The 10,125-nt window shown below is 39.2% G+C and overlaps 1 pseudogene; it reads left to right on the top strand.

Moving 5' to 3' along the window:
• Nucleotides 1–529: 529 nt before the first annotated feature.
• Nucleotides 530–3,197, top strand: LOC100389697 (thioredoxin-dependent peroxide reductase, mitochondrial pseudogene; annotated as a pseudogene).
• Nucleotides 3,198–10,125: the final 6,928 nt, after the last annotated feature.

Raw genomic sequence — 10,125 nt, 5'->3', positions numbered from 1 at the left:
CCATGGAATACTATGCAGACATAAAAAAGAATGAGTTCTTGTCCTTTGCAGGGACGTAGATGAAACTGGAAGCCATTATTCTCAGCAAACTAGCATAGGAACAGAAAACCAAACACTGCATGTTCTTTCTTATAAGTGGGAGTTGAACAATGAGAACACATGGACACAGGGAGGGGAACATCACACACCAGGGCCTGTTGGGGGGTGGGGGGCAAGGGGAGGGAGAGCATTAGGACAAATACCTAATGCATGAGGGGCTTAAGGCCTAGATGATGGGTTGACAGGTGCGGCAAATCACCGTGGCACATGTGTACCTATGTAACAAACCTGCACATTTTGCACATGTTTTCCAGAACTTAAAGTAAAAATTTAAAAAATGGGAAATCTTATGTATTTGTTTTATCACAATAAAATAAATCTTATGTATCTATTTTACCACAGTAAAAAAGATTGAGAACAAAAAAAAGGAACTCTCAAAAAAAATAAAGAAAATCTACATTTCTATATATGCTATTCAAGACTCCATACTTTGGCCTCACTATGTGATATGGTTTGGCTGTGTCCCCACCTAAATCTCACCTTGTACTGCAATAATCCCCATGTGTCAAGGGTGGAGCTAGGTAGGTGGAGATAATTGAATCATGGAGGTGGTTCCCCTCATACTGTTCTCCTATTAGTGAATGAGTCTCATGAGATCTACTAGCTTTTTTTTTTGTTGTTGTTGTTTTGAGACGGAGTTTTGCTCTTGTTGCCCAGGCTGGAGTGCAAAGGCACTATCTCGGCTCACTACAAACTCTGCCTTCTAGGTTCAAGCAATTCTCCTGCCTTAGCCTCCCAAGTAGCTGGGATTACAGGCACACATCACCACCCCTGGCTACTTTTGTATTTTTAGTAGAGATGGGGGATGGGGTTTCTTCATGTTGGCCAGGCTGGTTTCGAACTCCTGATCTTAGGTGATCCTCCTGCCTCGGCCTCCCAAAGTGCTGGGATTACACGCATGAGCCACCACACCTGGCCAAGATCTGATAGTTTTATAAATGGGAGTTCTCTGCATAGCTCTCTTGCCTGCTGCCATGTAAGCAATCTGTTTTCTCTTCCTTCGTCTTCTGCTGTGATTGTGAGGCCTGCCCAGCTGTGCAAAACTGTTTTATACCCAGTCTCTGGTGTGTCTTTATTAGCAGCATGACAACAGGCTCATACAGTATGGCTTTCAAATTTATCACTGAACATACACTATACACGAAACCTCTGTTCCAAGCAGACTGAAAACTTCATTGTTGCTCTAGGATGGGGAGATGGGGTGCTTTCCTATCTGGGTGCCTTTGTTCATACTAGTTTCCCTTCTCAGACATTCCCTTTCTTATTCCTTTCTGCAATAGGAATTGTTCTCATTTTTTTTAGTCTGCTAAAATCCATTCATTTCTCTCGCTGTCCCTGATTCCCACAGCCCACCTGACAGCTCTTAATCACTATGTAGGTACTATGACTAATTCACCATCAACATTCAGGTCTGGCTGTGCTTTGGCTAATAATACATTTGGCACTTACCACAAATGGCCTAACAGTGTTAGGGTGCATTTTTCTCTTGCTTTCCCATCTAGATTAAAACCTTAAAAGCAAGGACAGAGTCTTACCCATATGTGGGTCCTCATTGCTTACCAGTCTGTATTCCCATATTCTCTTGTTCAAACCATCAGTAAGATATTGATATCACTTAATAGTGATTTATATTTCTGTCTTTGCAGGCAAGCTATGAATTTCTTGATTTAAAATACTGTCTTTGTTTCTCTAGTGGCCAGCTCAGTACCTGGCATATGGTAGATACTCAATAAATGTTTGGTGGAAGAATGAATGCAGGCAGGGTGTACACTGAAGATGGCAGCTGCTGTGAGAAGGTTGTCCTGAGCATCCGTTGCCCAACATGTGAGTGCCATTCCTTGGGGCATTTCCACCACTGCAGCCCTCAGGCCTGATGCACCTGGAAGAATGAGCTTGACAAACATATTGTGCTCTGGTTCCTGTCAAGCAAAATTCTTCAGCACCAGTTCCTCATACCATGCACCTGCTGTCACCCAGCATTCGTCCTGTTTTAAGGGTACAGCTGTTGTCAATGGAGAGTTCAAAGACCTAAGCCTTGATAACTTGGAGGAAGTATTTGGTGCTTTTCTTTTATCCTTTGGATTTCACCTTTGCGTGTCCTACAGAAATTGTTGCTTTTAGTGACAAAGCTAAGGAATTTCACAATGTGAACTGAGAGTTCCCACTTTAGCCATCTTGCCTGGATAAATACACCAAGAAAGAATGGTGGTTTGGGCCACATGAACATTACAGTCTTGTCAGATTTAACTAAGCAAATTTTCTGAGACTACGGTGTACTGGTAGTGTCCTGGTCTCACACTAAGAGGTCTCTTCGTAATTGACCCCAGTGGAGTCATCAAGCACTTAAGTGTCAATAATCTCCCAGTGGGCCGAAGCATGAAAGAAATCCTCTGCTTGGTGAAGGCACTCCAGTATGTAGAAGCCTATGGAGAAGTCTGCCCAGCAAACTGGATGCTGGATTCTCCTGCAATCAAGCCAAATCCAGCTGCTTCCAGAGTATTTTTAGAAGGCAAATCAGTAGACCACCCATGTGTATCTGCACCTTTTCACCCCAAAGAAGAACCAGAGTTGAAATCTGCTTTTATCATTTTAGAGATGGTTATTTGTAGAAGGCAAGGAACCAATTACGCTTGTATTCATAAATACTACTCTAAATGTTTCGTTTTGTAATACTGGCTAAGACCTTTTAAACATGATTAGTTGCTAGTATAAGGAATCCTTTATCGGTAACATCTTGGTGGCTAGCTAGCTAGTTTCTACAGAACATAATTTGCCTCTATAGAAGGCGATTCTTAGAGCATGTCTTCAATGGAAACACTCTTCTGTCTTAGCCTTACTTGAATCTTACCTATAACAAAGTAGAGCAATATGCATTGAAAGCTTCTGATCAAGGGTACTGAAATTTCCATCTTGAATGTCTTTGGGTTAAACTGAATTTTCCTTTAAGCTAACAAAGATCACACTTTTCAGTTATTACCAGGCATCTAACTCCTGCAATGAATGTTTATGTGATTGAAGCAAATGTAAATCATATTATTTTAAAAAGTGGCAGAATAACTTAACTGATTATGCATCATACCTCCTCCCCGAAATTTATAGTTTACATAGTCATTTTACTTACTTAATTCATTAGCTAACTTTGTGTACTTATAGTTCTAGATATTGATTAGTGTGATTGATTATAAAGGATATTTATTGAATCCAGGGATTGCGTTTTGAAATCATAATTATTTTCTTTGCTGAAGTGTGCAATGTAAAATATATAATACAAATAAACACATTTTAAAATAAAAAAGAACGATGCAGTCAGATTCACCTTTGCCAGGGAGAGCTGACTCTGTAAGAAATTGATAAATTGAACTGCTTTATGATCAGTCTAAAACATAGGTGATTGCCTCTGAAAATAGTATGAATCTTTTCTTTGTTTCTTGGCATTTTTCCTATTAGGAATGGAACTTGAGCAGATTAAATGGAACTCAGTCTTGAATCTACAAATGACACCAAGCCTGAAATGATGCTGAGGTTGGAAGTGATTTAGTTCACTTAAATTTTATTTGGGAGATAATGTTTTCCTTCTGGGAAAAGAAATGCTAATGAAAAAAATCACCTCTGACTACAACTCTGAAGTAATAGGAATCTGGCCAGAAATATGATCTTATGAGAACTCTCCAAGCAAAGCATCTTATACCCATGTCTACAGCTTTGGATTGACATTCTAATGTTTGTCTTTCTCTGGTTTCCAGAGATCAGGGTGGAGAAAGGCGCCAGGGTAACAAGCCAAATAGGTCTATTATGGGATGTCATGCTCACTGGGCATGAGTGCTGTCTCCTAAGACATTTATAGCATTTATTACTCAGCCCAGCTTTAATAACACATGGACAAACCTGGGGCAATTTGCAAAGGATCTGAAAGTTTTTTGTTATGAATGTCTGTATTATAAAATTAGTGAGTCTCAGAATTGGACTGGATTAAAAAAATGATCTCATCAAAAGGGCCTCAGATTAACTGGAGAAGAGCGGTTTTCAATATCCCTGCCATCCCAAATGGTCATGGGTACTGTAGGGGCATTTATAAGGATACATTGGCAGATGGCGATTGTTAAGTTGTTAGTTAAAACATGGGCAAAAATGGTAAATACTGACTCTGACTCTACCTTTTCCCTTGGGGCCATAGAGAGGAAGGACAGGGCATGAGTGTCAGCTATCCTAATCTTTCTGCTATAAACCATGTTGAGGAGAATGTGACAGGAACCAATGATACAAGTCAATCAAGAAAGATTCCAAAATCTTGTAGATAATGCCTCTCAAACTTAAATTTTCATTAATTACCTGGAAACCTTGGTAAAATTCGAATTCTAACTTAGGAGAGATGGGACCTGAGATTCTGTATTTCTAATAAACTTCCAGGTGATGCTGATGCTGCTGATACATGGATCATATTTTGAGCAACAAAACTCTACAGTCTACCATATCAATTGGTCTGCTGGGAACTGAGCCCCATGTTAACTTCCCAAATAAGGAAGAAACAGACTCTTAGCTGATAATGCTGAAAAGTTTTCTAAGTTACAGATGATCAGAATTGAAAAAGGTTTTAAAGGTCATTCAGTTAATTGGTTTCCAAATTATTTTTATTTTTTTAACATAACTTCTTTTTAGGATTAAAATTATATGCAGAACATCAATATATAAAACAGAGCAAAGCTTTGATTAAATCTGGAACAGATTTAATCAAAAACATGGGCAAACATGGCTTGGAGCCAACTCATCCTCCTAGTACTCCACTCAAAGACTCTGACATCATTTCCTTAGAACCCTAGGACTCTGAGTAATACTGTTGTAAAACTTCTAACCCTATTCAATGTATTAGGAAATAATAAGATGGAATTCAAATCCAAATATCTTGACTGCTAGTCTGATGTTCCTTCTAGTATGCCAAGACCTTAATATTTATTTTTTATCTTAGTTTGGAAACTAATTGTCATTGATGAAGGCAACTTCTGGCCATCTGGGGTAGAATCAACCTCTGTCACAATACCTGTTGTTTGCTACATCCCTTGTACTGGAGCTAACTATGTGGACTTGGGAAAATCACTAAATCTCTGGGCCTCAAGTTTCTGATGTACATAATGGAGAAATTTAGGACTTTTTTTTTTTTGCACTTTTCCTCTGCTTTATGAACGAAGGGTCCCACACTTTCCTTTGTGCACTGGGCCTCACAAATTATGTAGTTGGTCCTAACGTCTAGAGACGATTTTTGTCGTCATGGCTGAGGGGGTGCTACTGGCATCTTAGTGGTTAGAGGCCAGGGATGTTGCTAAACACTCCACAGTGCACAGGGCAGCCTCCCACAGCAGGGAGTCATCTGATCTAAAACATCCACAGGGCTGGGCGAGGTGGCTCATGCCTGTAATCCTAGCACTTTGGGAGGCTGAGGCGGGAGGATCTCTTGAGCCCAGGAGTTCGAGACCAGTCTGGGCAACACAGTGAGACCCTGTCTCAATAATTTTTTTTTTAAGAGGGAAAAAGAGAAAAAGAAGGGGAAAAAAAGAAAAAGAGGGAAAAAGGAATATTACTTCATTCCTAAAATGGGTTTCAATAATGGCCGATCAATATTTTGAGCGTTTAAAGTGGTTAATGCATATTTTATGTGTTTAAAATGGAGACCTCTCTTGTTTTATTTGTTCTGGCTCTGAGTTCAAGTCCTGGATATCGTTATCAATTTGTTGTCTCGTTGAATCTAAATCTCATTATGTGTCTTATGTATCTGGGTGTTAAGATCTCTTATTGTTACATTAATCCTTTTACCCTTGCATCCTTGTAGTTTTGAAATCTATTTTATTAAGTGTGAGAATTGCAACTCCTGCTTTTTATTTATTTATTTTTGCTCTCCATTTGGTTGGTGAGTTTTTTTCCATCCCCTTGTTTTGAGTCTTTGTATATCTTTAGATATATCGTTAGATTTTGTGGATAATGTGTATTTTGTGTGTTTAAAATGGAGAGCTCTATTGAGTTTATTTGTTCTGGATCTTAGTTCCAGTCCCGGATATCGTTATCAATTTTCTGTCTCGTTGAATCTAAATCTCATTATGGGTCTTATGTATCTGGGTGTTAAGATCTCTTATTACATTAATCCTTTTACCCTTGTATCCTTGTAGCTTTGAAATCTATTTTGTCAAATGTGAAAATTGCAACTCCTGCTTTTTATTTATTTATTTTTGCTCTCCATTTGGTTGGTACGTTTTTTTTTTTCAACCCTTTATTTTGAGTCTATGTATATCTTTGGATATACCGTTAGATTTTGTCTGTATCTTTTGATTGGGAGATTTGGTTGATTTAAATTTAGGGTTGCTGCCATTTGATATTAACTGGCTATTTTGTCCTTTCGTTGATAAAAATTCTTCTTTATGTTAATGCTCTTTACTTTTTGGTGTATTTTTAGAAAGGGCCATATTGGTTGTTCCTTTCTGTGTATAATGCTTCTTTTAGAAGTTCTTGTAAAGCAGGCCTGGTGGTAATAAAATCTGAGTACTTGCTTGTTCCTAAAATATTTTATTTTTCCTTCAAATGTAAAGCTTAAATTGGCAGGATTTGAAATTCTGGGCTGAAAGTTCTGTTGATTAAGTATATTGAATATTGGACCCCACTCTCTTCTAGCTTGTAGTGTTTCTGTTGAGAGATCTGCTGTAAGCCTAATAGGCTTACCTTTATAGGTAACTTGATCTTTCTCTCTGGCTGCCCTTAATATTTTCTCCTTCGTTTCGATCTTGGTGAATCTAACGATTATGTGCCTTGGGATTGGTCTTCTTGAGGAATATCTTTGTGGTGTTCTCTGTATTGCCTGGGGTTGAATAGTGCCCTGCTTTGCTAAATTAGGAAAATTTTCCTGGATAATGTCCTGGAGAGTATTTTCCAGCTTGAATTCATTCTCTCTGTCACATTCAGGTACACCAGTCAAGCGTATATTAGGTCTTTTCACATAGTCCCATATTGCTTGGAGACTTTGCTCATTCATTTTTATCATTTTTTCTCTATTCTTGTCTTGTCGTTTTGTTTCATTAAGTTGGTCTTTGACCTCTGATACCCTTTCTTCTGCTTGATCCATTCGGCTGTTTAAGCTTGTACATATTTCACTAAGTTCTCGTGTTGTATTTTTCAACTCCATAAGTTCATTTGTATTCCTGTCTATATTGTCTTTTCTTTTCAACATTTCATCTAACTTTTTTTCCAAGTTCTTAGTTTCTTTACATTGGGTTAGAACAAGTTCCTTTAACTCCCAGAAGTTTCTTATCATCCACCTTTTAAAGCCTACTTCAGATAATGGAACACAGTCCTTTTCCATCAGGGCTTGTTCCGTTACTGATGAGTCCTTTTCCATCAGGACTTGTTCTGTTGCTGATGAGTCCTTTTCCATCAGGGCTTGTTCGGTTGCTGATGAGTCCTTTTCCATCAGGGCTTGTTCCGTTGCTGATGGGTTCTGATTTTGAGTATACTCGGCCTTCTTAGGCTGTTTTTTTCCCTTCATTGTAGATGAACCGCCTTTCTAATTAGGTTTCTGAGTCGAAGTCCGACTTATTGATTCCCAGTGCTGGGATCCGAGCAACCCACTGTGGCAGCCTATATAGCAGCGATAAGACTTATGGTGCTCTTCTGCCTGGGAACCTCTGGTCCGGCTTCCCTCTTGAGTCCACAACAAGTGGCTCTGACTTCCCAGAGCTCCAAACTCCGGTCAGTAGGGGAAGCAGTCCCGTTGGCTCTACATGAAGAGCTGCTGCGCCGAGACGCCGGCAAAACCGCTGCGGCAGCCACAAGAGTCGCGCTGGCGACCTGTGGGGCTCCTCCACTGGGAATCGGCTAATCGGTGAGTGATGGAAATTTGTCTAAAGATGTGGCGTCATCTCGTTCTCTGAGCTTTCACTGGGAGCTACAATCCTGAGCTGTTAGTGGTTGGCCATCTTGGATCGATCTCCTTTTATTTATTTATTTTTTTAAGATGAAATCTCGCTCTGTTGCCCAAGCTGGAGTGCTTAGCTGAGTAGCTAAGACTACAGGCGTGCAACATCATACTCGGCTAACTTTTTGTATTTTTAGTAGAGATGAGGTTTCACTATGTTGGTCAGGCTGGTCTTGAACCCTTTACCTCAAATGATCCGCCCACCTCAACCTCCCAAAGTGCTAGGATTACAGGTGTGTGCCACCACACCTGGCCAAAAAATTTATAAACTTTAAAAAAAAAATCACCTTATAGGAGCTCAATACATTCACTGAATGTAACTTAAATGAGAGGAGAGAACATCTCTCTCATTCACCATCATCCCTACAGATACCTTGCATGGTGCCTATCATCAGCAAATACTCAAGAAATATTTCTAAAATAAATAAAAATGATGATGATGATATCATAGGCAGAAAACCATTAAAAAAACTCATAGGTGTTATTAAAATTTAAGGGCCCATTAGGATTATCATCATATGCAAAAAAGCTGTAAATTATCTGTGGTGCTCTGCTGAGTATTGACAAAGAAGAACAATGTTGTCTTTGTCTCTGGCATCTGGTTGCTTGCAACTTGTGACAAATAACAATAACGGGGATATACATGGCTTAGTAAGAGTTCAACACAAAACTACTTCTTTAAAAAGAGATTAGAAAGGAAGATTTTAATGTAATATGCAGATATGGGAAATGCATTTCAGACTGAGGAACAAGGGCAAGTATCTTTGGGGTGAAGAATGAAGATAGCAGTCTCAATTTTTTTTCAAACTAGGTAAGGCCAGCATATTTTGTTAGTTTTCTTCTGAGAAACTGGAGAAGCTATCATGAAAGAAATGGAATCCCCAGAAATTTTCTATTTTCAACTCTTCTGGTTACAGGTTAAAGCGTTTGTTTGAGTGGAAGTTAAACTATTAGCTGGCTCATTTTGGTCAAAGGCCAAGGATAGAAAACAATTGTACTTTATGAAAGAAGTGCACAGCCACCAAGTGCAAACTTTCCTCCTCATTCGCTACTTACTCATTTCAGTGAGAAGCGAGAGAGTGGGGACATAGTGCATAGATGGATTGGCTGAGGCTGGACTGTGAAATGGAGACTCTGCAGCAAGCATTCACACTTTAAACAACGGCACCAGGATCCATTTATCTTCTTTTCTTATTTGCAAAGCCTTGGCTGAGAATATCTGCTGGTTCTGTTAGAGAAAGGAGACTTCCTGAGACATGATGTAATTTTTGCAAAGGGGAAACACATGTTCAGTCCCGCAGTACAAAACAATGTTGAGGTGCTGCTAGCTGGCCCTGTTAGTCACATGACAGGATACAGTATATGGTTAGGCAGCGCTACCCAGGAGCCTGCAGAACATGGGGTTTGGGGGTAGGGAAGGGAAGAAAATGTCTCTGAAGCTTTTTAAATGCAGAGACTCCATTAAGTTTATAAGAGTTTGGAAGAAATGCTTTTCTGTTTTCAGTTATAACAATCTTCCTACTTAGAATACAGCATATCACACATGTGCTCCTTTTTACACCAGAGACAGAAGGTACTTATGGTGTTTGTGTCCAAGAATAAGTTTCAGCAAATTCATATTTGAAATTCAGCAAAATGAGTGAAAATTTTATCAACAGTATCATTCTTAGTGAATTTCTCATAATTTCAGATAGCTATCACAGCGTAGTGGGCTATACATTGGTAAATGGCTTCACACAGACCTTAGGTTTTACCTTCCCTCAGCACTTAAAAACTAGATACAGATTAATAAGTGTCAAGAGGTGAGGCTTGGTTTGACTAGGAAGCAGGAGATTGGCTAAGATGATCATCTCTCTATCTATCATCCATTTTTAAAGTATTAATTAGCTATATAGTCTAATACTAGGTGCCATGATAATTACTAAGGCAAAAGTAATTCAGTTCTCTTCTTTAGAACTGAATTACTAGAAGGTGAGATAATAGAATTATAATCATAAGAAAAGGGATAAAACCTTGCTGCTCGAAAGTGGGATCTGCTCAGACCAGCAGCGTTGACAGTATTTGGGAGCTCATGA

Source organism: Callithrix jacchus, chromosome 10 (genome assembly GCF_049354715.1).
Source record: "Callithrix jacchus isolate 240 chromosome 10, calJac240_pri, whole genome shotgun sequence".
NCBI lineage: Eukaryota > Metazoa > Chordata > Mammalia > Primates > Cebidae > Callithrix > Callithrix jacchus.
This window is presented reverse-complemented; position numbering and strand designations above follow the sequence as displayed.